This window comes from Mustela nigripes, chromosome 4 (assembly GCF_022355385.1).
Source record: "Mustela nigripes isolate SB6536 chromosome 4, MUSNIG.SB6536, whole genome shotgun sequence".
In the NCBI taxonomy this organism is placed as follows: domain Eukaryota; kingdom Metazoa; phylum Chordata; class Mammalia; order Carnivora; family Mustelidae; genus Mustela; species Mustela nigripes.
This window is the reverse complement of record NC_081560.1, coordinates 39092646-39120154: the sequence shown is the minus strand read 5'-3', so window position 1 is coordinate 39120154 and position 27509 is coordinate 39092646.

The window sequence follows — 27509 nt, the reverse complement described above, 5'->3', positions numbered from 1 at the left end:
ACAACTAAAAATCTGAACAAAATACAAAACCACCTCCCAAGGACTCTGAACTGTTAACAATAGTAAGCAGAATAAACCTAACCAAAGAACAAAGGATTTCTACTCAAAAACTATGGGACTCTCATGAAAGAAATTGAAGAAGACACAAAGAAATGGAAAAATATTCCATGCTCATGGATTGGAAGAGCATATATTATTAAAATGTGTTTGCTACATAGATCAATCTATACATTCAATAAATCCCTATCAAAACACTATCAAGTTTTTTAACAGAGCTGCAACAAATAATCCTAAAATCTATATAGACCCCAAATAGCCAAAGGAACATGGGAAAAGAAAACCAAAGCTAGTGGCATCACAATTCCAGACTTCAAGCTCCATTACAAAGCTGTAATCATCAACACAGCATGGTACTGGCACAAAAAAAGACACATAGATCAGTGGAACAGATCAGAGAACCCAGAAATGGACCCTCAACTCTATGGTCAACTAATTTTTGACAAAACAGTAAAGAATATCCAGTGGAAAAAAAGACAGCCTCTTCAACAAGTGGTGTTGGGAAAATTGGATGGCCACATGCAGAAGAATGAAACTGGACCATGTCCTTACACCATACACAGAAAGAAACTCAGAATGGTTGAAAGGCCTAAGTGTGAGACAGGAATCCATCAAAATCCTTAAGGAGAACATAGGCAGCAGCTTCTGTGACCTTGGCCACAAGATCTTCTTGCTAGACTTGTCTCTAAAGGCAAGGAAAACAAAGGCAAAAATGAACTATTGGGACTTCATCAAGATAAAAAGCTTTTGCACAACAGAGAAAATAGTTGACAAAACAAGAAGACAACTGACAGAATGGGAGAAGATATTTACAAATGTCTTATCAGATATAGGGCTAGTATATAGAATTTATAAATGGCAACAAACTCAACACCCAAAGAACAAATAATCCACTCAAGAAATGAGTAAAATACAGGAACAGATATTTCTCCAAAGAAGACATCCCATGGCCAACAGATACATGCAAAAATGTTCAACATCACTCAGCATCAGGGAAATACAAATCAAAACCATAATGAGATACCACTTCATACCAGTCAGAATGGTATGAAATTAACAAGTCAGGAAATGACAGATATTGGCAAGGATATAGAGAAATCTATATCCTTTTACACTGTTGGTGGAAATGCAAGCTGGTGCAGCCACTCTGGAAAACAGTACAGAGGTTCCTCAAAAAGTTGAAAATAGAGCTACCCTGTGACCCAGTAATTGCACTACTAGGTATTATGCCAAAGATAAAATGTAGTTATTCAAAGGGGAACTTGCAACCAATGTTTATAGCAGCCATGTTCATAATAGCCAAACTATGGAAAGAGCCTAGATGCCCATTGACAGATGAATGAATAAAGAAGATGTGGTATATACAACCTGGTATACAGTGGAATATTAGTCAGCCATCAAAAAAAATCTTGCCATTTGCAATGATGTGGATTGAATTAGAGGGTATTATGCTAAGTGAAATAAGTCAATCAGAGAAAGACAATTATATGATCTCATGCATATGTGGAATTTAAGAAAACAGGATCATAGGGGAAGGGAGGGAAAAGTAAAACAAGGTGAAATCAGAGAGGGAGACAAACCATAATAGACTCTTAAATTATCGGAAACAAACTGAGCACTGCTCAGGGGAGACAGGTGGGGGGATGGGGTAAGGTGATGGACATTAAGGAGGGCACATGGTATTATATAAGACTGATGAATCACTGAGCTCTTCCTCTGAAACTAGTAATACATTATATGTTTATTTTAAAAAAAGTAGTAGGGAGTTTAGTGAAGAGAACCACAACTGAAGAATAGCCTGTAACCAGACTGAGTTTTCTTCTTCTTCTTCTTCTTCTTTTTTTCTTAAAGATTTTATTTATTTATTTGACAGAGAGAGAGATCACAAGTAGGCAGAGAGTCAGGCAGAGAGAGAGGGGGAAGCAGGCTCTCTGCTCAGCAGAGATGCTGAAGCAGATGCAGGCCTCGATTCTAGGACCCTGAGATCATGACCTGAGCCACCCAGGCGCCCCTCTAAATTTTTTTTTAATCTTTTATCTCTCAACTTAATCTGAAGGTGTCTCTAGTATGGGACTACGGAGTAAGTGTGGGAAGAGAACTTCTATGATAACCCCTATCTTTCTGCCAGAAAATAAGGCTCTCATCAGCAGTAGGGTATAGGATCACCGTGTTTTCTTCTTTGTCTTTCTGTCTGAAGGGTAGGTAAACGGGGTGTCTGGAAGCTTTCAAGTGTTTGAGAAATCCTCTTAGAGAAGATAGCCAAAGAAGAGGATTCCCTGACTCGGTGTATGAAATAACAAGTTCCAGATTCACCTCTGAAATGCAGTGCATGGAACAGACCAGAAGTATCAGAGGCTGTGAGAATTAAACAACTGTATAAATTGAAATTCAATCTCAGGCTGACACCCAAAAGATGGATGCATGAGATGGACCCAAAATGACAAAGCAAAGCCTTTGAAAATAGAGCTTACATTAGAATCACATCTAGAAGGCAAGACAGAGTCTGCAGTCTGAACCTAACTAGATTGATTGACTGCAAAAACAAAATAAAACAAAATGTACTTTCTTCAAAAGATTTCAACAGAACCTTAGTTTCACGAGATAATATACAAAATGGCTGTGTTACAATCTAAAATTATCAACATTCGGAAGGCCAGGAAAATATGAACAATTCACAAGGAAAAAGAATCCACAACTAAAAATTCCTACATGTTGGAGTTATCAAAGGCTTTAAAGCAACTATTGAGGTAATGTTAAATTATCTTGGAATTAATGAAAAATAGAAATTATATTAAGAACCAAATGGAAATGTTCAAAGTGAAAAAGTAAAATATCTGAAATTTTAAAACCTACTAAGTGGGCATAATAGCAAAATAGAGATGACAGAAGAAAGAGTCAAAGAACTTAAAGATAAACAAATGAAAATAATCCATTTGTATAGGAGAGAGAAAAAATATATTGAACAAAATAAACTTCAGGGATATCCAATTGGAATATCCAATTTAGGAAGTTTTTTTCATTGTATCTAAATTAAAAAAAATTTTTTTCTCTCTCCTTTTGGAATCCAGTGACACAGAACCAGACTTTTCATACTGTATTTTGATTTTTATTTTGCATTTTATTTCATAAATTCACAGGGGCTTAAATATCCTGTAAATATAAAAGTTCATTTCGGGGCGCCTGGGTGGCTTAGTGGGTTAAGCCTCTGCCTTCAGCTCGGGTCATGGTCTTGGGGTCCTGGGATTGAGCCCTGCATCTTCGGGCTCTCTGCTCAGCAGGGAGCCTGCTTCCCCCTCTCTCTCTGCCTGCCTCTCTGCCTACTTGTGATCTCTCTCTCTCTCTGTGTCAAATAAATAAATAAAATCTTTAATATAAAAGTTCATTTCAACAACATTATCATAGCTTTATAATACAAGAAATCAAACTGAATCATTTTAATGAATAGAATTTGAAATCCTCTTAGGTCATAAGCATTAGTCAGAGAAAGATATATAAAAACAGAATTTGGTTTCTGGCTGTGGCATCTCAGCTACTTGGGAGAAAAGAAATCAACCCTCTAGGAATTCTGGATAAAATTAAGTGAAGTTCCTTTCAAATGCATTGTTACTTGAATTAAGAAAATCTCCAGGGATTGAAAAAAAAGTTGTTTTAAAAGAAGAGTGCTTTGCAAGTCATATTGAATGAATTTGCCAACCTTGGTCATAAATAGACCTTCAGTATTGACAGTTAATTATTATTAACTGCTAATTACCAACCCAGGAACAGCAGTAAAGACCTTGGCCAGCATGAATTAGGGAGTTGGAACACCTGCCTAACGTTGGTATCCTCAAATGAGAGACTAAGTTAGGAAAAAAAAAAAAAAACCCACAATCATATCCAAAGATGAGATAACAATTTTGTTTTGTTTTACTGTTTTATTTTTGTTCATATTTTTCTATCTCAAATTGAACTCTGGCTGGGAAACAATAGTCTCTTTAAAAAACAAAACTACAGACCTGCCCTCATAAACTATTGGGTATCTAAATTTACACTGTTTATATTATTATGGCAATGAAAATAAGAACCAAATCTCTTATAGAACTTTCCCTTACTACCTGGTAGAAAAAAAGATTAAATTTTATATTGAGAAAGTTACCTTCAATTAATGCATTATAAGATTCCAATATATGAAGTTACACTAAACTTTAGTAAACAATCCAAAATTATAAGGGTATATGAGGAGATAATCAGGATTGTCAGTATAAATTAAAGAGAGCAACATTAGACAGCAGTTAGACAACATTAGACAGTTAGGAAGTAGTAAAGGAAGCATCCAAATTAAGAAACATACAAAATACCAAGTTTGATTCTAACAAATAAACCTGCACCACATTGTAGTGGTTGGGCCAAACACTAAAGACAAAGAAAAGATCTTAAAAGAAACCAGAAAAAAAAATGCCATTACAAAGAATGCCAATTAGACTGAGGATGGAATTTCAGCAAACCAAAAATATTCTATAAGAGTTGAGAAAAATAACTGAAAACGCATGATTTTCTATCAAGGTAAAATATTCAAAGAAATGTAGAAATAGAGACATTCTCAGATCATCAGAATTCAGAGATTATTGCCAGCATTATCAAAATGAAGAAACTTCCATCATTATCTCCAAAAAAATGGAGGAAATTTTAAATAACATTGGTAAATGGTAATCAGATTAAATCATCAGAATAGAGGCATTAGGTATCATTTCTAGATCATCAAGATAAAAAAGAAAGAAAAAACCTTTTATCAATCTGAAGGAATGTACAAAAACGTAAAAAAAAGACAAATTAAAAAAAAAAACCAAAGTAAATAAATCACAGATACATATTGTCAAAACAAATCCAAACATTATAGTGCCTATAATGACATAAAGTTGCCTGTTATCAATGACAGTTGTTGTCAGAATGTATTTGTGTAAAAGAAATCTCCCATCCATGTGTTGTTTATATATACACCTAAAACATAATGGGAAAGGGAATTTGAAAGTATGGAAATGTATGTACTGGGAATATAATAATCAAAATAAAACCTCGGTATTTCAATTAATGTTAAATAAAAATCTTAGTCACCTTAAATATGAATAAACATGATAAAGAACAACTACATCATGGAATATCCACACAAAGGAATGCTATATAGCAGTGGAAAAAAGTGAACTAGAGCTAGAAGTTAAATAACAATATAAGTTACTAAAGCACAAATATGGTATTATTTACATATGTGTGTGTATGTATGTGCATGTGTGTGGAAAACATGAAAAATAAACCTAATATGGTATAATGGCACATAAATAGTTGCCTTAATAGTTCTTTTCCTGGGTGATGAGTTCCCAGGTAGTTTTTAATGTACTTTGTATTTGTTTGTATTTGTTTGTATACCTATGAAATAACAGAACAATAAAATAACATAAAGAAAAAGAAAAACAGATACTCTAGTGCTTAGAGTTCCTCTATCTTGCATAAGCCTTTTTCTGGGAATGATAATATCATCTGGCTTTCATTGTATAGTAAAAGAATAAATCATTAGAGTCATCTCAAGATTGATTTGGCAACAGTATTTTTTTTTCCTTCAACTCCAACTGCCTGAACTGTGTCTGATTTGTAAATCCCAGGATGTATTGCTGTCCTTTTGAAGAAATCACATTATTTATTTTCTACAGACATTAATTTTATTCCAGTTTCTTTTCTGTAGGTAATTAGAGTATTTTCAAGTCCAACTCATTATTCATTTGGGGGTTGACAAATTCTTCTGAGTTTTCATTGCCTTTCTAGATTTGAATCTGCTTTTAAGACTCTTTATTCTTCCTACCACCCTGACTCTCAGGATGTCCTGTTGAAAAAAGGCATAAATTTTTACTTAGCAAACAAACTACAGATCCCAATTTTATTAGCACATCCATAAGCAGAGTGATTCTGATAATATAGAAAATACAAAAGTAGTGCGTATTATATGTGCACTATACATTGACACACATATAATGATAATATATATTATATTATTGTATGTATATATGTATATAAATTATATATGCGTGCAAGTATGCATACATATGTATACATGTATATAGCAATATACTATGTATTATTATATGTGTGTGTGTTTATACACATAGATAATATGCATAGAATAATCATAACCTAGGTTGTTCAGTTTTGTTTTGGTTTTGGTTTTATTTCACCATGGTAATATTATAGGCTACATTTGAGGCTCCAGAAACCATATCTCCTTTCTCTCTAACCTTCCTGCCCCAACTCAATTACTCTTATAGAATTTTACCTTAATATCATACTGATTGATGAATATAGTAGATATATCTCGTGTGTGTCTGTGTCCTTGTTCATGTTTCTTTTTTTTCCTGATATTAATTTGATTCTTTCCTATGATAAGCTCACTGTGATGTCAAATTGTCAGAACTATCTCCATGCCTCTAGCTGCAAATGCAGGTACAAAATCATGGATGGGTGAAAAAAAGAACTTCATCATCTGCATTGATTATTTCAATGAGGGTATGTGACTGAAGCTAGTCATTGTTGTGGCTTACCAGTCAAATATCCGAATAGACAATCACTCTAAGTCAAAGTATTTACTCTGTATTACATAAATATGGGGCCACTGACAGCCCTGTGGCCTGCTAAGAGAAGAGTGACTGTCATTTAATGGTTGGAAAGAGAAGGAAAAAGAGAATAGTGAGAGAGAGAGGAGGCCCTTGTGACAACATACCAGCACCTGGACCCAGTAAGGAAAGCAGAGGTCAATAACCTGGAAATACAGAGCCAGACAATGCCATTTGGTCCAGATTTATCTGAACCCCAATGTGCACTAGGACTTACCAACCATATGAGTAATTTTTCTTTACATAGGACTGGGTTTCTGTTACTTGCTATGAAGGGATTCAGAATAATACTTTTTAAACTTTTTGTTGAAATAGAGCATACATACAGATGCAATTAAACATCATATATATATGCAGTTTCCTGGGTTTTCACAAAGTAAATACCTCTAGTAACCAGCAGCCAGATCAAGAAACAGAATACTCCTAGTATTCCCTAAGCCCTCTTGTACCTCTTCCAGTCAATGTCCTCTCTAAGAATCACTATAATGCCATTTTTAATTTTTCCAATATTATATTGTAAATTTTTTCAAACATACAGCAACTTTGAAAAACTTTTACGGTGCACACTTCAATAACCACCAGGTATATTCTATAATTAACATTTTACTATATTGCTTGATTATATATCCAGCCATCTATTTATCTTTCTTTCCATCTTTTAATCCATCTCACTTTTTCAATGAATTCAAAGTAAGCAGCTGACATCATTTCACTCCCTTCTTTTTAGGAAAACCTTAATAAAATGAAATACACAATCCTAGCCCATCCGTGGACTCCTTCATAAATAAACATATTTATGTTCTGTTTTCATGGTATTTGGATGGGTTGTCTAAAATAAAAAACATGAAGTCAGAGGGGTGAGATGTCTGCTGTATGTTGACTAGATCATCTAAGCATTTCATAGCACTATTTCATGTGATGATTATCCTATCTTTTTTCTTCTTTTAATAAACCCAGTAAGTGTATAAGAATACTTATATTATTACCCAATCATATTTTATTGCATTAGGTATAGGCTAAATTGACCTGAATCTTTTATTTTTAGGCAATAGTTCTCTCTAGAAAAGCTTTCTTTGGGTGACTGATGTCAAAGCTACAGTAGAGACCCAACATGCTCAGTGATCAGTCTTCATTCTATTAATGGTTCTATTTTCTATTGATACCAGTTCACTCCAAAGATGACCAGAAAAGCAATGGGTCTTTTGAGAAATTAAAAAATACAGTCTGCAGGGGTGCCTGGGTGGCTTGGTGGCTTAAAGCCTCTGCCTTCTGCTCAGGTCATGCTCTCAAGGTCTTGGGATCGAGCCCTGCTTCAGGCTCTTTGCTTAGCGGGGAGCCTGCTTCTTCCTCTCTCTCTCTCTCTCTCTCTGCCTGCCTCTCTGCCTATTTGTAATCTCTGTCTGTCAAATAATAAATAAAATCTTTTAAAAATGTGTAGTTTGCAGTCCTTGATATAATATTTGGAAGGAGTCAGAAAAACCAGTATTCCATATAACAAATCAGCCTTTGATTTATTCGGTTCATGATTAAGTTCAAATTGTTAATGTGTTTATTCTCACCTCAAGCTTCTAATAGGTTCAATATATTTATAACAGAAATGTTCTGAAAACAGAATGTGTTGATAAATGCAACACTTTTTTGAACCAGAAAATAACCTATTTCACTTACGTCATCAGTAAAAAATGTATTAGATGTTAAATGCTAGAACCTATATTTATGTCTGATCCTTTGTTGCTGTGTTTGGCGGAGACACCACTGAAGGATAGGAATGCTGTGCTCTCATTCTCTATTATACCTGACAGGATTCTTAAAGTATGAAACTGGATACCACTTCCTAATGGTACTCTTCCTGTTGGGTGCACACAGTGGAATCTGTTGTACCGTAGAATCCATGTTCTCTATGGGCCACTGCATTTCCACCCTCTTCTCTGACTTCCATTTCACCTTCTGCCTCCAACCAGGGTGGTTTCTTGGAGTCTCCAACTTTCTTCATCTTCGGGCTGCATGATTCTTGTTTGTTACGTACTACACAATATGATTATTTGTCTGTGCTTGCATTCTTGTTATGCCTATATTCAGTCTTTAATAGTACTTAACTCTTCTTAATAGGATTGTGTTTATTAGGAACTAAAGTGAGATTTCACCAATAAACTTGAGTATAAAGAAATACAATTTTCAAGTGAGGGTTGAACTATATAATATCTATTCATAATGAAAATAGCCAAAATAATTCGAAGTTATGATAAAAAAAGATTGATGATCGACTCCAAAGCCACAAATTTTGATTGTAATGCTTTTGAATTCATTCACTTATTTATTTATTCAGTCACTTATTTATTCGGTCAACAAATTTTATTAAGCACCTCCTATATATTCAACACTATTCAAATTACTGAGGGTACAGAAATGAAAATGAGACAAAAATCTTTACCCTCAAAAAAAAAAAAAAGTCTTTACCCTCATGGAACCCACACAGAAAAAGAGAACAACTAGTATAAAAGGCTCAGGAATAGAATGAACTTGACCTGTTTATGGAGCATAAAAAAAGCCAGTGTAATGAAAATTTAATGAACAAATGGGAAAATGGGAGGAGATAAGGACAGTGGCTCTTCCTGGGCCCCATGGGGATAGTGTTATGGCTTGCATGTTTTTGTTAGACCAAAATTCATATCTTGAAACTCTAATTCCCAGCGATGGAATTTGGAGATGTGGCCTTTGCAAGGTAATTAGTACATGAGGGTGGAGACTTCATGACTGGATGACTGTCCTTAGGAAACAATAGTGGGGATGCCTGGTGGCTGTAGGTTAAGGGTCTGACTGCTGATTTCCACTAAGGTTGTGATTTCAAGGTAGTGAGATCAAGCCCTGTTTTGGGCTCTGGAATCAGCGTCGAATCTGTCTAAGATTCTCTCCCTCTGCCCCTCTCCCCGGATGTGATCTCTCTCTCTCTCTCTCTCTCAAATAGATAAGTAAATCTTTAAAGAAGAAGAAAAAGAAGAAGAAGAAGAAGAAGAAGAAGAAGAAGAAGAAGAAGAAGAAGAAGAAGAAGAAGAAGAAGAAGAAGAAGAAGAAGAAGAAGAAGGAGAAGAAGAAGAAGAAGGAGGAGGAGAAGAAATAGGAAAATATGTTTGTCTCTCTGTTCTCTGTCATACAAGGACATAGCAAGAAGGTGGCTCTCTACAAGCCAGGAAGTGAGTTCTCACTGCAACCTCACCATGCTGGCACTCAGATCAGGTTTCCAGCCTTCAGAAATGTGAGAAACAAATGTTTGTAGTTTATGCTAACTCTGATCTTTTCTTACATACAGCAGCCTAAGCAGACAAAGGCATATAGTAAGTATTTTGTATTGAATTTAAAGTGTGATAAGAAGCCATTGGGCAATTTAATCAGGGGAGTAACAAATTGATGAAATTAGTCTTAACTATCCCTTCAACTTAACCAAACGTACACATGGTTCTTCCTGTCTCTAGGCCCCTGACCTCCCTTTTCTTAGAGCTTTACTTTGAAAATCTATGATTGTAATTTCTTTCTCTCCCCCTTTGAGATGTAAATCTTTTTAAGAGTGTCTTGCTAGTTTTACAGTTCAGGAATCCCTATTAGGTAATTAATTTCAGGTGAGTGTGTGTATAGGCAGCTGGCTCCTACAGAACATAAGGTAGCCCCATGATGAAAGGAATCATCGGCATTGAGGGAGAAGGAGGCAGTCAGTGAGGGTAGAGCCCCAGAGAAAGGAGGGGCAAAGTGCAATCTGCAATGGGAGTTCAAGTAGGGAAGAGCCCATGCAAAATATTATAGGCTACCTTAAATGTTTGTATTTATCCAAAAGCAAATGAAGCCATCAAAGTGTCTGGACAAAGAGAAAGGTGGGTCTTGACATGGTTCAATTTCTTTGGGAAAAATAGGACACTCTAGTGGTGATATGGAAATTAAATAGAGAGAGAAAGAGTATATATGAGGGTTTAGTTAGCAGGCCAGTGTGGTAATTTAGATAAGACAGTAGCTGGTCAGAAGGTAGTAGAAATGAGAATGAGTGAACATACTTCAACTATTCCTGAAGCAAAGTAGACAACTTCTGAATAAATTGAATGGAGATGAGAGAGAAAGGGCAGAGGTGACTCTCAGACTTGCAACTGAAAATGAGTAGAGTAACAGATTCATTCACTGAGAAACAGAATATGCAACAGCACCAGGGGTGGGCAGGAGGAGGGGCTGAGTTGGGAGAAGTATATATAAAGTATTTGTAAAGAATGCAGCAGTCATAAAGGTAGTCAGAACATCTGGAGCTACAAGAAGAAAATCAGAGAGCCATGTGTAGGATATGAAAAAGAATTTTCCCTCTACCCTTCAAGGTTTTTGGTTGAGACACCCAGAATAAAAAAAAACCAGATTAACAAGAGAATAATAAGCAGGAGTTTAATAACCTGTATACCTCCTGCATATGTTAGAGATAACGAGGAAAACGGAGTAACTCCCTGAAATGGGCCAAGGTATCGTCTGAAGTACTTAAGTACTTAAGATAAAAGAAGATGATGGGGGCCAGGGGGTAGTAATGGGAGTAAAACCTTTTTTCAGACAAAGTATAGTAAATGAGGTTATGGTTCCTATGCAGACATCATTTCTAGAGTTTAGTCATCCTTCCTGGTACAGAGAAGCAGACACCCTTACAAATGGACATTTCCTTTATAAATGTAAATATCTCTCACAAAAGAGTTACTTATACTCTGTCTGCTGCTTCTGTGTCTGCTGCTTAAAAGTTACCAGCTCAAGATAATCATTATACCAAAGAGGCATATTTTGAGGTAGGAAATTCTGCTCCCCCTCATGTGTATGGATAATGACTTTGAAATTACTTTCCAGGGAAAGATGTCCTGTTTCTGTTCATTCCCTGACCTGTGGGAATCCATCTGGCCAAACAAAACAAAAAACAAACCACCACAACAGAAAATATTATTTTAGTGTCTTTCATTCAGTCAGTCATTCATTGATTCAACAAAATTTTTATTGTGCAACAAGTAAGTGCCAGGAAGTTTAAGTCTAGACTTTAGAATCATCTAATGATTAGAATCATCTAATGCTAGCTATTTTCTGATACCATGCTTACTCACTCTTACTTTATTTATAATTTATATTTTATGTAGCTTTCCCATGGAGAAAGATGGGCCAGCCAAAGAACATGTGTTTGCAGGAGCCATTTTGGCATTTAAATTTCCATTGCAACATATTTATTTTGCATTCAAGTTTTATATATCAGTATCCTCAGCTTAGGAAATGTGTAGTTATCCCAGATATATGGGGCCACTCTGAGTAGGCTAACAAACTACTGAGTTCTCTGAGCCTGAAAGCCTAAAATTAGTATACACTCAAGGGTTTTTATCACTCAAAATTGTACAGAAAATCCTTTCCATTGGCCAGATTCACAAAATGGTCACATACACATTAAGTGTAATGTCTTGAATGGAAAGCCAGCTCAACTGAGAAATACAACTGTAGTGTCTCTATAAATATCCTCAAGGAGGCAGTTTTGAACCATTCCATACCTGAGTTATTTTTAGATGTTAGGCATAGTTCACTTATCCCATGAATACCATTTAACATTATTTGAATTAACACTCACCCTTTCAGATCTTATAGCTACTAGCATTTAACTACCTTTTTGATTGGTTAATTCATCTTCCACTAATGTTTCCAGCATGCAGACTTGACAGACTATTACCCTACTTGTAAATGGATTATTTGGTGTTTTAAAGTTGGATGTGATTTGACATAACATGACTTATAACTAAATAAACAATTTAAAAGCCATATGCCAACTCACTTTGCTATTATATTGATTTTTAGTTAGTGCCTAGTGACATGTAAAAGAATTTTTTAAAAGTAGCCACTTTTACCACATTGAGGAATGATGTGGTGTGAATAACTTAGAAAATATTTTGAGTGAGGCAGACCATGGATTGACTCACTGCCAGCACCTTAAGTATTACTGTACCTTTCCCCTAGTTTCCTACACTGCACAGTTATTCTGAGGATTAAGCATAATGTTTGTAAAATATCCATACAATACGTAGCAAAAAGAAAGGCCCTGAGAAATCCATACTGAGAAATAATAAAATTATTATTACAATTATCACTGTCATTTTCAGCAATAGAAGCTTCTGAGATCTTTTTCAGAAAAAACACCATTTATTTAGTGTTTGGGGGAGATCCAGGTTTTGTAGGGCCTGAAGCTTATACGTTTCTGAGTGTTTTCTTTAAAAAAAAAAAAATTACAGAAAAACAAAATTTGGTGCAGAGCCTTAAAAGAAGCTAGACTGGCTAAAGAGCCTTTAGCTAGGCTTTATTAGTAAAGTAGAACAAAATAAGTAACCCCAAATATGCCACTTTGCCCTGTGGATTATTTTGTGCTGAAGCAATCAAGACCTAACATTCAAGAAAACCTTAGCTCTCCTATAACCACCCAAAGAATTTGGATTGGTAGCCTGGCTGAGAAAGAGAGCTATTACCAGAGATAACTTTTTATTTGAAAGACCTATCATAATGGCAGAGCAAACACCCAGTTAGCAAACATCTGTTCTTCATAGCATCCTATGAATTACCCTGTTCCCATTTCAAACCCAAGCCCTTGTCCCATTCCTTAGCTCAGGATGGCATATAAGCCTCAATTACCTGACTTGTTTTAGGTCTCATATTCTTATGGGGCTCCCATACATATGTAATTTAATTTGTTGTTCTCCTGTTAATCTATTTTGTGTCAATTTAATTAATAGACCTATCAAAATAACCTACGAGGGCAGAGAAAAAATTTTCCCTCCCCAACATTAACTTCACAGTAAATAAACCTCAAACAAAAGCTGACTAGGGTTTATAATCTGGAAAATCTGTACTATCACAGTAATTAATATTTTCCCTCCTCAAGAGTAAAATAGAACTCCAGTTCAGTCACTCTCATCTCTCCAGGGATGTCCATGCTCTTTTCCACATGCCCATATGCTTTTATTTAAATTTTGAACATGACATCAGAATAGAGCACATTTGTTACCTAAAGTCCCAGTGATACACATGAAGATATACCTACGTATACATTCTGGAGCTTCAGTAACAAATAGTTACCAAGAAAATTTGGGGTGAAATCAGAGAAGGAAAAATAATGAGTATTAGAAATTTAGGCCTGGATTTGCATTTAGGTGGATGGAACAGTTTCAAATGTCAATTCAACTCAATTTAAGAAGCATCATTTACTTTGAAGCAAATAAACCCAACCAAAAAGATTTGAGAAGGCTTCACAAAGGAATTGACTTGAATTTGGCATTAAAAGATGTTTCGAATCCATCAGATTACTTTTTCCTGTTTTATCCTAATTCCCCAATTTGGTTCTTAACTCTTTTAAGGGATTGCTATGAGGCCCCACCAGGGCCACACATCCTAATAGAGTATCCTTTTTTCTCTATGCTACTATCTACAGCTCTATGTTGTGAAATATAGGCATTGCTGAAATGATATGAAGTCATTTAAAGTATTTTTTAAAAGATTTTTATTTATTTATCAGAGGGAAAGAGAGAGAGCAGGAGCAGGGGGAGCAGCAGTGACAGGCAGAGGGACAAGTAGACTCCTTGTTGAGCAGAGAGCCCAACACACGACTTGATCCCAGTACCCTGGAGTGGCTGTGCCTATGTACAAGATTAGGAAATTGAGATTCAGATACCCATGTTCCTTACATGGCAGAGACAGAAGTTAAATCCCCATTTCCCCAGATGCCTCTGTTTCTAGAGCACATGTTTTTTTTACCATCCTTTAATGCACTTCTTTGTCCTTCTGGATTACTTCTCTTCTTCTTCTCTGTTCCTTTCTCACATGCTGAATATAAACTGTTTTACTTTTTTTTTTTTTTTAAGATTTTATTTATCTATTTGACAGAGAGATCACAAGTAGGCAGAGAGGCAGGCAGAGAGAGAGGGGGAAGCAGGCTCCCTGCTGAGCAGAGAGCCCGATGCGGGACTCGATCCCAGGACCCTGAGATCATGACCTGAGCCGAAGGCAGAGGCTTAACCCACTGAGCCACCCAGGTGCCCCAATTGCTTTACTTTTAAAAATGTTTTTGCACAGGTATTTAGAAAATTATCATCTTTGTTATTTTAAAATTTATTTTAGAGATATGTCTCTCACTCATGTTCAAGAAACTGATTCCATACAGTACATGTGAAAACCAACCTCATTATTTAAAATCTTATGATACAACTTAGGATACCCATATTCAAGCTGTCCCTTTTTGCAAAGCAAGTAAGTTATTTGTAAACAGTTGCATGAGTTACCATTCTGTAGGGAAAAATCTAAAATCTAAGGAAACTATTAGATTAAGGCAATACACTTAAACGTTTTAAGATTGTTAGTCACCCTTCACCAATTGATGTTTGACATTTGATGCATGTGACATCTTAATATAAAATCTACTTTGCGAGATTTTTAAAGTTACAATGGGTGCTCAGTGAGTTAAGTGTCTGACTCTTGATTTCGGCTCAGATCATGATCTCAGTGTCATGAGATCAAGCCCTGCATTGGGCTCTGTCCTCAGCAGGAAGTCTGTCTGGGATTCTCTCTTTCTGTTTCCCTCTGCCCCCTGCACCTGCCCGCACCCCCACACTCGCGGGCTCTCTCTAAATAAATAAGTAAATAAAGTTACAGTTAGGGTTCTAATGTAATGTAGTTTTTCATGGGAAAGTGAAGCAGACTTCACTACTATGCCCTACCTAGATTCATGAAGTAAGTCTTTAGTAGTTTTTACTTTACTACATCCCCTTCTCTTCTTTTTTCTGTTTCTTCCAGTGAAAAGGGGAAGGGCTTAATCTTTATTTGACTAGGGGGAAAAACGTCTCACAAAAGTAGCAGGAAATTTCCATGTGCTTGGAAAAAAAAAACTAAAACAAAAACAAACAAACAAACAAAACCCAGGTCTGTTTCCCAGGAGGAATCATTGAAAAAAAGAGAATATGTGCAAATGAAGAGAAAAATCTGTTTATCTGAAATGTTTCATTAAAATTGTAAGATTCCAGGAGGACCTCAAAAATGGCCGTGAGTACTGAACATGTCCAATAACTGCAAAGGAGAGACATTTTACAGTGTACCCAGGACTCTCTGAAAAGAAACCTGTAGGGAGCTGGCAAAGGGGCAAGAGGAAGAGAAGAGACCAACATGGTACTATCACCAAACCAGACATTAAAATTTTTTCTTTGCTTTGGTAACTGTCTCGGTAGAGTTGCAGCTGAAAACTTCAGTTTGTTTTACCTCATAAAGTTTTAGAGAAAAGAAAATGGGTAACGGGGAAATGATGTAAATAATGACACCCATGAAATTTTGCAGTAGCTTTCTCCTGAGAAAATACAAAATCCTCACAGAAAAATGTCGAATTAACCTTCTGAGCATCAACTCATGGACCACGGAGTTCACAACCCAGCATGTACAGAAGTGATTAAAAGACTCCATGCCTTACTGAAAGCTCAAATTATGGACGTGTTAGTTCACCAATCCAGCCACTAGAGTTCACTGGCAGATGCCAATGCCGGAGCGCTGGCCCAGCCGATCAAGAGGGAAATGTTTTTTTAGCATGGCTGACCCCGTGGAAGACCCAGAGCCTCACTATGTTTATTAAATTCCCTGCTTATTCTAGCAGTTAAGTAGCTTTTTATTCCGAGTCAAAAATGTAATGTAGTGAAAGCTCATTAATTTGGATTTCAATGGCTTTTATTTTTTCATAATTTTGAAGGCGATTAACCAGTATTTCCTTTAGAATATCTTTAAACAAATATCTCAGTAAACAAATTAATAGCAAGGGTAGGTTGCTGCTGGGAGGGGCTTTCTTAAAATGCTTCATAGCTGGAACTTTTCATTCGCCATCAAATAGTTTTGCAATCTCTTACTTCCTTGCTCAGAGACTGTATTTTAATTGGAAATCATTCTTACATCTTCATTTAAAAATTTTTTCTGAGATAACCTCCCCAAAAAGATTTGTTTGCCTAATTCCAGTTACTTCATTTACAATAAATGCAAATTTTCTAACATCCAGTTATTTTTAAAAATCCAATTGTTTTTTTCTTCAAAGATCCCATTATAAGGGCTTGTTGTTGTTGTTGTTGTTGTTGTTTTGTTTTGTTTTTATCATAAACAGTCTCTACTTAAAAGTTTTGTATCTCATTTAGTCCTAGCACCCCTTTCCCTGAATCTTTCTATCTTCTAAGACTGTTGTGGAGAAAATTCTTTCTTTTGGTCTCTTTTAACCTGTCCTTGTTTCCTCTTCTTTTTTATCTAATGTGTTCTGCAATTTTAGATTGCTGCCTGGTTGCCATTATTCTTGGCTGATGCCTGGGTGGCATTTCATAAAACATTTTTGTATCACCATCCCTTGTCAAAATCAGTAACTCATTTCCTAAAGCCTAACCTTTCTGCTAAGAAGTTGGGCAAGGGTAAAACTTAAGTCTGCCTAATGCCTTACTTAGTCTAATGTTTACCAGCCTTAAGCAACCAGGTATATTAAGTCAGTTAAAAAGCAAATGCTTTCAGGGGTAGCTGGGTGGTTCAGTTGGTTAAGCATCTGCCTTAGGCTCAGGTCATGATCCCAGGGATTTGAGCCCCACTTCGGCTTCCTGCGCCTTAGGGAGCCTGCCTCTCCCTCTGCCACTCCCCCAGCTTATGTTCCCTCTCTCTCTCTGTCAAATAAATAAATAAAATCTTAAAAAAAAAAAAAAAAAAAGCAGGGGCGCCTGGGTGGCTCAGTGGGTTAAAGCCTCTGCCTTCGGCTCAGGTCATGATCCCAGGGTCCTGGGATCGAGTACCGCATCGGGCTCTCTGCTCAGCAGGGAGTCGGCTTCCTCCTCTCTCTCTGCCTCCTTGTGATCTCTGTCTGTCAAATAAATAAATAAAATCTTAAAAAAAAAAAAAGCAGATGCTTTCAGAACTTTTTGAACAATAATATTGGAATACTTGAAAGCCTTGAGACTCGTGATTTTGGTCAGATAATCCTTGAAATCACCAGCAAATCACTGTGGATATGACTGCCTGTTTTGCTGGAACACAGATGCCTTTTGGAATTTGGGATGCTATTTTACTAATCTTTCCAACAGTTAGTCCTCCCATCCTTTACCTTGTATGGTCTATCAGACCTTTCCCACTTGTGAAAGTTTTAAGAAATAGAGTCCTAAGGAGAGTCAGACAGAAATATGTTATTTTCTTTCAAATTCAGACCACTCTATAACTGCAATATTGCAGTTAACAGATTTGGTAAGCTGGCAGGAAAATATTTAGCATATTTTCAAAGTCATTTTCAAGCAAAAAAAGAAGTTAGAAATGTAAAACCACCAGTCTCTACGATGTTTTTAAGAGTTCCATCAACTGTAAAATGTACATAATGCACTTTATTTCACAGAATTGTTCTGAGCATGCTTGGAACAGGTGCATTGCTCATTGTACACTGGTTCTCTTCTCTTTTTGCCCTTTCACACAAACATGTGCATGGTTACATACATATAGTTAAGAAATTGTACACAGTTGCATTTGCTTGGAGAAGTTTATTTAATGTAAGTAGTGTTTCTTATTACATTATTTCATTTAAATTTTTGCTAATGGGGATGATAGCATACTTTCTTCCTGTCTTCTGAGAAGGAACACATGCTTCTGTTGCCTTTTTTTTCTTATATATTCTTAATCTCAAAAGAGGTCCTCATCATTTTAATGCATCTTGGAAAATGTTGTGTTTACATAACCGTATGTAGATGTGTGTGGCTATGTGAAGACAGAGGTCATTCTCCCATATACCCCAGAACTCCTTAATTATGTTTCCTTAAGGCACTGGAAACACTTGCGAAATCTATGAGGACAGGAACTTTGGGCACTCTGGCTTATTTAATTTCTGATGAATTCATATTGATAACTTATGTTTTAGAAATAGTACATCATAGGTTTTTGATAAATATTTTTAAGGGAAGAATGAATTCAAGGCTGAATGAAGAAAGAAAGATGTCCTACATCTAACAGAGCATATGCAACTTTTAAAAATAATTCTTGTCAATTAGCAGTACCTTGTCACTTAATGTCTTTTAATGTTTGAATTTTCCCAGCCCTTTCTGTGCTTTTATCCATGTCTGTTGGTGAACACACACATATACATACACATACCCCACTTCACTGTCTCACTGACTCCCTGTTAACTGGAGAGAATAGCTATGTATGATCACTTTGATTCCATTAGGGTTGCTTGTTTACTTTTTGTATTGGTTGTTACATGTCCTTCTTGCCATATTGTTGACACTAGTGCAGTCCCAGCAAAAACAGAGCAGATGAGTAGGCTGGACTTCAATTTTCTGGTGATTAACTTTCCTCTGTGCAATTTGAGTTGATACAAATTAGTTCACTGGTCAGAGAATTGCTGGCTGTTAAAATGGTCACTTTTATTTAGCTTTTATCTCATCGATCTTTTACTTTTTGGTAATGCATGAAATGTATTGTTATTATTGTTAATAATAGTGTCAAGGTGTGGAGACTTATGGAAATCAGAGTAACCCAGTACACAGGTATCTGGGACTGAAACTCACGGTCTAATTTTCTCTCAAATATAGGATGATGTATCTGAGGGGTCCTCTCCCTCTAATTGACCTCTGAGAGTCTGGGAGTCTTAACTGCTGTTTTAGGTGCATTCCCCATGATAAATCCTGGCACCCCTGGACCTTTGCTATTTGTACACTACCCTTGAGTCAATTCCACCCTCCTTGGGCTCTCAGTACTCAAACTTTTTAGCCCCAACCACTATAGGTTTCTTTCTTTTCTTTTCCTTCCTTCCTTCCTTCTTTCTTTCTTCCTTCCTTCCTTCCTTCCTTCCTTCCTTCCTTCCTTCCTTCCAGATTTATTTATTTTAGAGAGACAGCAGGAGAGGCAGAGGGAGAGGGAGGGAGAATCTGAGCAGACTCCTGCTGAGCGTGGAGTCTGAGCAAGTCTCCATCCTGTGACCCTGCGATCACAGGGCCACAACCAGAGCACCTGAGATGAAACCAAGAGTCCTGCTTTTGACCAACCGCACCACCCAGGCTCCCCAGTAGATGTCTTACACAGTATTATTCCCCCTGCTGCTTTCTCACTACTTGCTCTCTTTTTTCTTTTCTTATCTCTCCTTTGTTTTCTCCCTTTTCCTTGCTAAGGAGAGCTCTTTCGTGACTGCCTTATTTACTTTGGCTGCCGAACACCCAAGCTATCCTCCTGCAAATGACTTATCAAGATCTTTCTCTTTAAAAAAGAAGACACTTTTTATCCCCATAAGAAAAGTGCTGTGGCCAACTTCTAAAATGTTAAGTTTTCACCATAAAGGTTTAAAATAATATTTAGCTCTAAAATGAAACACAAATTTATATTAAGGTGCATTGTGAGGGCAGGATCCCAACACCCCCCACCAGAAGGACAGCCTCTTCTCCCCCATCATCAGTTATTGAGTCAACTACTCAGAAACTGTACACAGAAATATTTCTCCTTCTATTTCTCCACTTACTTAGGTCTTCTCATGTAACTCTAAGTCAGAAAAATATTAAAATGTGCTTAGATACTTACCACCCAGAATGGAACCAATAATCACAATGAATTCTGGTCAGAGACTACCTTTGGGCAATCTGGACTGGTGTGAGATGACCTAACATGTTTTCTTTCAGTCAGCTTTTCAAGCTAGCTAGCTAGCTTGCTTGCTTTTTTAAATTAACATATAATGTATTACTTGCCCCAGGGGTACAGGTCTGTGAATCACCAGGCTTACATATTTCACAGCACTCACCATAGCACATGCCCTCCCCATTCAAGCTTTCTTATTTATTCCATCCATCCTTTTAAATTAAAATGATCCCTAAATACATTTTGTTGCCTTTGTCTGTGAGATGATTCTCTTTGACATTTTCCTACCTGGTTGTGTGTGTGTGTGTGTGTCCTATTGGCAAAGAAAATGAGAGCTGCAGAGTAGTTAAAGTAGTAAAAGCAGATTGAATTTCAGGTCTATTGCAATAGGGCAAAAGAGACTTCAAGTATAGAACTGGTATTTCAATTTGCACTTTTTTAAGTATGAGTGATTTAGCATATTTTACATGTGATTAAAAACATGCATATTTCTATTTTTGTATGCTATCTCTTCCTGTCCTTCATATGTAAGTAATAGGTGAGTAATTACTACTATAAAAGTAAAATATTACAAATAAAGTATATTTCCCTTCAGATCACCAACCGCAATGCTGTGTTTTTTACTGCTTATCTTTTAATACATGCACATACCCAAACAAACACACAAACACAAAATACTAGGTTTGTATATGGTTTTGTTTTTCATAAATACCATTATTCTTTATGAATTGTCCTTCAACCTGCCTTTTGTTCATGGCAATATCTTGAAGTTTTACTGATGTAAGTACATGCAGATCTACCTCTTGTTTTTAACTGTTGCATATTAGTGCATTGAATTGTATAAATAAACATGTTGGCTAGACTTTTCCCTAATGATGGTAATTTGGGTTGTCTAAAATTAATATCTATATACATGCTTCATTGAGCATATAAGTGAGTGTTTCTTTGGAGTAAAAAAATTGAAAGAAATTGTTGCATCATAAAGTATGCATATTAAAAATGTTTAAACATTGCCAGACTGCCCTTCAAAGTGACTGCATAAATTTACACAGCTACCAGCGGTGAATGATTGTATCCGTTTCTCTACATACTTACCAATAGTTTATATTCTCAAGCTTTATGATTTTTGCCAACATGATGTATTAGGGAGATTAGAGACCAATCGTAGAAGGCAGAGATATATTAAAATTGGAAGTAAGAAAAAAAAAACTCGGTGAAAGGTTTAATTAAAAAAATTAATCTTAGTACTCCATTTTTAACAAAACATTGCTGTTGGTTTCGTGGGGTTTTATTTTTTCTTATGCTTTTAACATATCAGGATTACTCCATAATGTGTATACCACTAAATGAAACCAAGTAATGATGGGTTGATACAATCAAAATGTTACAGCCGAGTAAAAAATAATTCGTTTTGGCCGGAATAGCATTATTGTCTTAACAGAACAGGTGAATTTGATAAGAATCTCTTTCCTTAATAACTGAAAGATGACTTTTTTACTTTAGGAGTGCCATGTTTTATATTGAAAATATTGTAGATGTTTTTACATTTTCTTTTAGCGTTGTTAAGGAAAATCATAGGCCAATTTTTTTTCTCAATCTTTTTTCTCTTTTTGATTACTATTTTTTTCTAAATAAAATGTTATTTTAGTGTATGTACTACATACTTCCCTAAATCACTAATTCAAATATTCTCCTGTGATGACTACTTTATTGTCTTGTTTATTCATTACTTAACAATTCATAGTGTATTTAAGTGACTGTTCTTCCCAGCTAACCTCTAACACTTTGTACTTTTCTGTCTCAATTATAGAATCACCAATTTTTTTCCCCCGAAAGGGCTCTGGTTCTACCTAGAAACAGATCTGAGAGCTTTATGCTCATTGCTACTGTGATATTTTTGTTTCTATGCTTTTTGAGAAGATAGAGCTAAGAGGCATATACAATTATTAGTTATCTATCTAATCATCTAGCAAGGTAGCTAGTTAGCTATCCATCATCTCTTAAACCATGGGCTCCTACTGATTCCAGGTTAACATCTCAGAGTCCATTTCTGTGACTCTATTAGTAACTCTCTTCTCCAGTTGTGAGAAACCTGGCTCCCATGATCCTCAATATATAATAAATGATGGTTCAGTGAATTGTCTTGGGTCATTGTATTTTCTTAGTAATCTTTTGGGGTGAATCTTTAGAGCAGATGGGCCTAGGAAAGAAATTGATAGATCAAAAGATATTTTCAAATTCTCCACCATAATGCTTGTACCATATTATGTTCCCACCAGTGATATGTGACAGATCTTCTTTCCCCATAAAAGAAGATATTTTCAAGTTTGTGTTTTTAACTGTGCTTTTGTTTTTTGTCAGTCTTGGTGTGAACACTGAAATTTCAATGCAGTTTTAATTTATATTGTTATGAGTGAAGGTGAATATATTTTCATGTTTATGGATGATGTTACTATTTGTTTCTTAAAATTATGTGTTAATTTCATTTGCCCATTAATTTCTATAGGATTTTTATACTTATCGTTTAAACTTTAAAAATTGTATGTTATGGATGGTAGCTTTTTCCTATGATATGAGTTGGGAATATTTTTTCCAAAGTTGTCAGTTTGTCTCTTGGTTTGGCCTGGGATTATTTTTCTTTTTTTTTCTTTTCTTTTTAAATTTTTTTAATTTTTTATTTTTTTTATAAACATATAATGCTGGGAAAATTGGACAGCCACATGCAGAAAAATGAAATTGGGCCATTTCCTTACACCACACACAAAAATAGACTCAAAATGGATTATTTTCCTTTTTAATGCAAAGATACTTTTTATTTCTTAATTTAGTACAATTTTTTGATTTTTTGTTTGTCCACCTTGATTTTGGGTCATAGTTAGAAGTCTTTCCAGTGCTTGTGTTATAGAGGAATTCATTTGTATTTTCTTCTAGGAATTGTATGGTTTCATTTGTTGCATTTTGATCTATGATCTATTTGGAGAATATTCTTGGATATGTTGTAAGATGGGGATTTTAATTTGTGTGGCTGTTTGGTTGCATCAGTGCCACTCATTAAAACACTCATCTTTTTCCTTGTGATCTGTGATAGCTTCTTTATCATTTAGTAAATTTGCTTATATATGTGGGTCACCCCATGGGTTTTATATATTTCACTGACCCGTCTATTCGTGTATCACTACCACACTGCATTATTTGTTAAGGATTTAAATTCTTTATTATCTGGCAGGACTAGTCCTCTTCTATCTCTTTCCATAGCTTTTCTTTCATGTTTTTCTAGTTATTCTTGTGTGCTTTGGTTTCTGTAATAACTGTAGCATCGATGTCTGCCTTTTTTTTTTTTTAAGTGCTATTTTTATTGAGATTGTGTAAAATGTGTACTTTAGCTTGAGGAGAACTGACCCTTTTATGATACGGAGTCATCTTATCCAAAACCAAGGAATATTTTTCTATTTGTTTAAATATCCTTTTATGCTTTACATGTGCGTTCTAAAGTCCTTACATAGGTTTTGATCACTTTTTAAATTTGTTCCTAAATATTTCAGTTTCTTTGGTGTTATTGTAAATGGTACTTTGGCTATAATAATTTTTTTGTTTGTGTATAAGGAGGCCTTTAATGTATGGTATATCACACTAATGGATTTCCTATTAAGAACTAATCTTTGATTCCTAAAATAAACTTCATATTGTCAGAGTATATGGCATTCTGGCTGTGATATTATAAATATATCTTTAAAATTAATATTCATATATTATATTGGCCAATTATCTATTATTTTTTGGTGCAATCACAATTTTATTTTATTTCACCCATTTAAAAAAAAAAGTTTCCAAGTTTCCCTTCACTTTCTATTCTCCGGAACAATGTCTGTAGTGTTGCAATAATCTGGTTTTGGTGGAATAGCAGAATTTCCTTCTGAATCTACTTGGGTCTGATGTTTTATATAAACAGTTCTTTAATGAAGTTTTCTTCAGTGGAAACTGGTCTGTTTGAACTATCTCTAATGAAGTAGATTTTGAAAATAGTGTACCTTACTTTTAAATTATCCATTTAATCTAGAATTTTCAATTTCATTGCAAAGAGGTCTGCAAAGTAGTGTCATAATTTAATTCTTGATGTGTTTTAAAAATTTTATCACCAAGGTCTATTTTTGCCTTCTCAGTTTTTTATTGATTAAGTTAGCTGCATGGTTTGCTGTGTTGTAATTGTTTCCAAAAATAAACAGGATTTGAGTTATTTATTATATTTATAATTATCAAAGTATAGGTCATGTTTCCTGTCTTATGAATTTCTACTTTCTTCCAAAAAACTAAAATTTCTAGGGAAAAAAAAAAACCTTTGCCACCAACAAAACTTAAGGATATTACCTCATTCAGGATGAAATAATCACAAGCATTTACTCTTCTTCTTCACATCCTGTAGTTTTTGGGAATTGCTGCCTCTGAATAGACATAATAAAGTGAATTAATTTACCATTATTAGCAATGAACATTTACATATCAGGAATTTCATATGGCTCAAACTTTGGATGATAAGAATCACTTTTGCTCATGTGCTCTTCTTGACACCTCAAAAATCAGTTTTCACACATCGTAGAGAGGGATTCCCCATTTGGTTTGTCATTAGATATTTTTGTTCTGTGAGTCAGATAAGAGAGAAAGACAAAGGAGGAGGATCAGAGTGTTTTACTTGGATTTTTTCCCACTGAAGAACTGTTTTTTAATGTGGAAGCTATCTATGTCAAGAAAAAATTTATGGTTATGTTTTGAAGGTTATGTTCTCAATCCAGATCCACATGCTTCCGTGTAAAATCCTCCAATATTCAAGACAGTATCTGTTCTTTCATGTTAGTTTTTTTTTTTTATGATATTTGGTTTTTATAGTGATTTGTTGGCAAGTTGAGAGAAGTTGTATCTAATCTATGTCTACTGGCCTGACAAAACTGAAATTGGTGTCACCTATAAGAAAAAGAGAAGCCTGGCATTGCAATAATTTTAGCAATGGCCTATCTAGACCTGGCTGGTGTTCACAGAAAAAAAAAATCATGTGGAATTTCACAGAAAAAGAAAAATTTCCCACCAATAACTCTGGGGCCTGGCATGATAAATTTGTCTGCCTGTATTGTTCAAAAAAATCTAAGAAGGGCTCTGTCTTCCTTTGCTAGGAATATAATATATTTATTTATATATTATATATAATATACATATATATGTGTATACACACACACACACACACACACACATATTATAACAGTTTATTAGTATGCTTTGGGTAGTTGCAACCAGGAATTTGGACACAGACTCCCTTCTTTTGGAGGCTTGACACATAAGATGTCATTTGAGATTTTCAGAAAGTTGTTTGGTCAACAATCTTAACACAAAATACTATTTTTATTTGTAATACAGTCATCATTGTGTTAGGAGAAAGGTAGCCATTTTTAAATGATTGGTGATGTGGCATTTACTTTTTGTACCACCCTAAGTTTCTAAATTCTTGTAGTATTAGTACGTATTGATACATAATTTAATGACATCAGAAATTAAATTTCTGTATGTGCATTAAATTAAAAGTAACAAATACCTATCCTTCAAATATAAAATTGGTGGGAAGAATATTTAAAAAGTTCTTTGAAATACAGAAGCATGTGTCCCTAGGAAATTTTATTTTACCCTATCTAGTATCAATCTAGAAATATGTTTTATAATATATCTATATAATTATACTTTACTGCTATTTCATACTTGGCCAGTGTTCAGGTAATGAAGATGTTTTGCTTTTTATGGCTCCAGAGACCCATTTTGAAAGTGGAATTGACTCTTTCAAATGAAGAGTTCTTTTAAAATGAAATAGCAAAGAAGTATAGAAATTCGGAACACAGGAAGCAAACTCAAAGTTCCATTTTATTTAGAAAACTCTATATTTTATTTTCAAAGACTTTTCTTTCCTCTAAATAAAAGGAAATAATTTACAATACTCAATTTAATGTAGTGTTCTAAATGGCCAAGTGTCACAGACAATACTCTGTCTCATAAACAAAAGTGCACAGTAATTGTCCTTGGAAGTTGGAAGTGAAATGCATCATAACAAAGAAAAATTCATTATCTTTTCCACAGGCTTGATAATGTTAATGTGTCTCAATTGTGTTTAAACCATAAATAAGGTACAATTCTGCTGGGTTAACTTCCTTATGTTTAACTAAATGATTCAGGAAGAAAGCATCTTGAATTTGATTAAGCAATTTTTTTGGATTACATAATGTAATGTAACTGTGATGATATATATTTTTAAAAATTTCAACCAGAAGTTCGTATTGACATGATAGAAAAACTAGTCTTAGTATAAAAGAAAAGTAAAATGAGTGTAGTAAAACAAAGATTAAAAAAAGAAGGAAAAAAATGAATGATAATACCAGATATTATATAAAATATTTTCCAGATATCACACATGTCTTCACTTTCCAACTTTTTAAGGATGCACTAAAGTGCAGTCTTTTTTTAAGCAGCCCAAACTGCTACTCATATTCTGTAATATATCCTTCTCGTACTTTGTTGTCTCAGATAATTTTCCCATTTTCAAATTTAATAAGTCCACTATATAGGTGAAACAAAATAACTGAAAATAATAGTATTAATACTACACATGAAAGAAATTTATTGGAGGTTAATGCAAAGGCACGGAAAATGTGTAATTCCTCACTTTCCTGAAAAGATGAAGTCCTTACCAACAAGCTTCAAACGGTATGAACCGTGTTTGAGAAAGTTGGTCATTAAGGTTTTCTGTAGTCAGTATGTGAAATCTCATCCATATAGAGACACTTCAGTGGCAGTGCAAGAAATGGTAGAAATAACCATCAGTGCAACATATTATCATTATCATCGACTATGCTTCAAATCATTGGCTTAAGGATATATTGAAAAATCATTTGGTGAGAAGGTTTCTTTGCAGTCTCATTTCTCCATAGTAATTTGGTACAGAGTTACTGAGTTCATCCTAGTCCACTGCCTTCAATTCCCTCTTTTTCATTTGGTGTGTTTTCTTCTCTAGTGGAGAAGTAGAGACTCCAAGAAAGGTCACAGGGACTATTATTGCAGAGGAAAATTTGTTGAATGATGGCATTTACATTGATTTTATAAATATAGTAATAATTAAAATGTGGAGAACAATTTATTTTTTAAATTTATATTGAT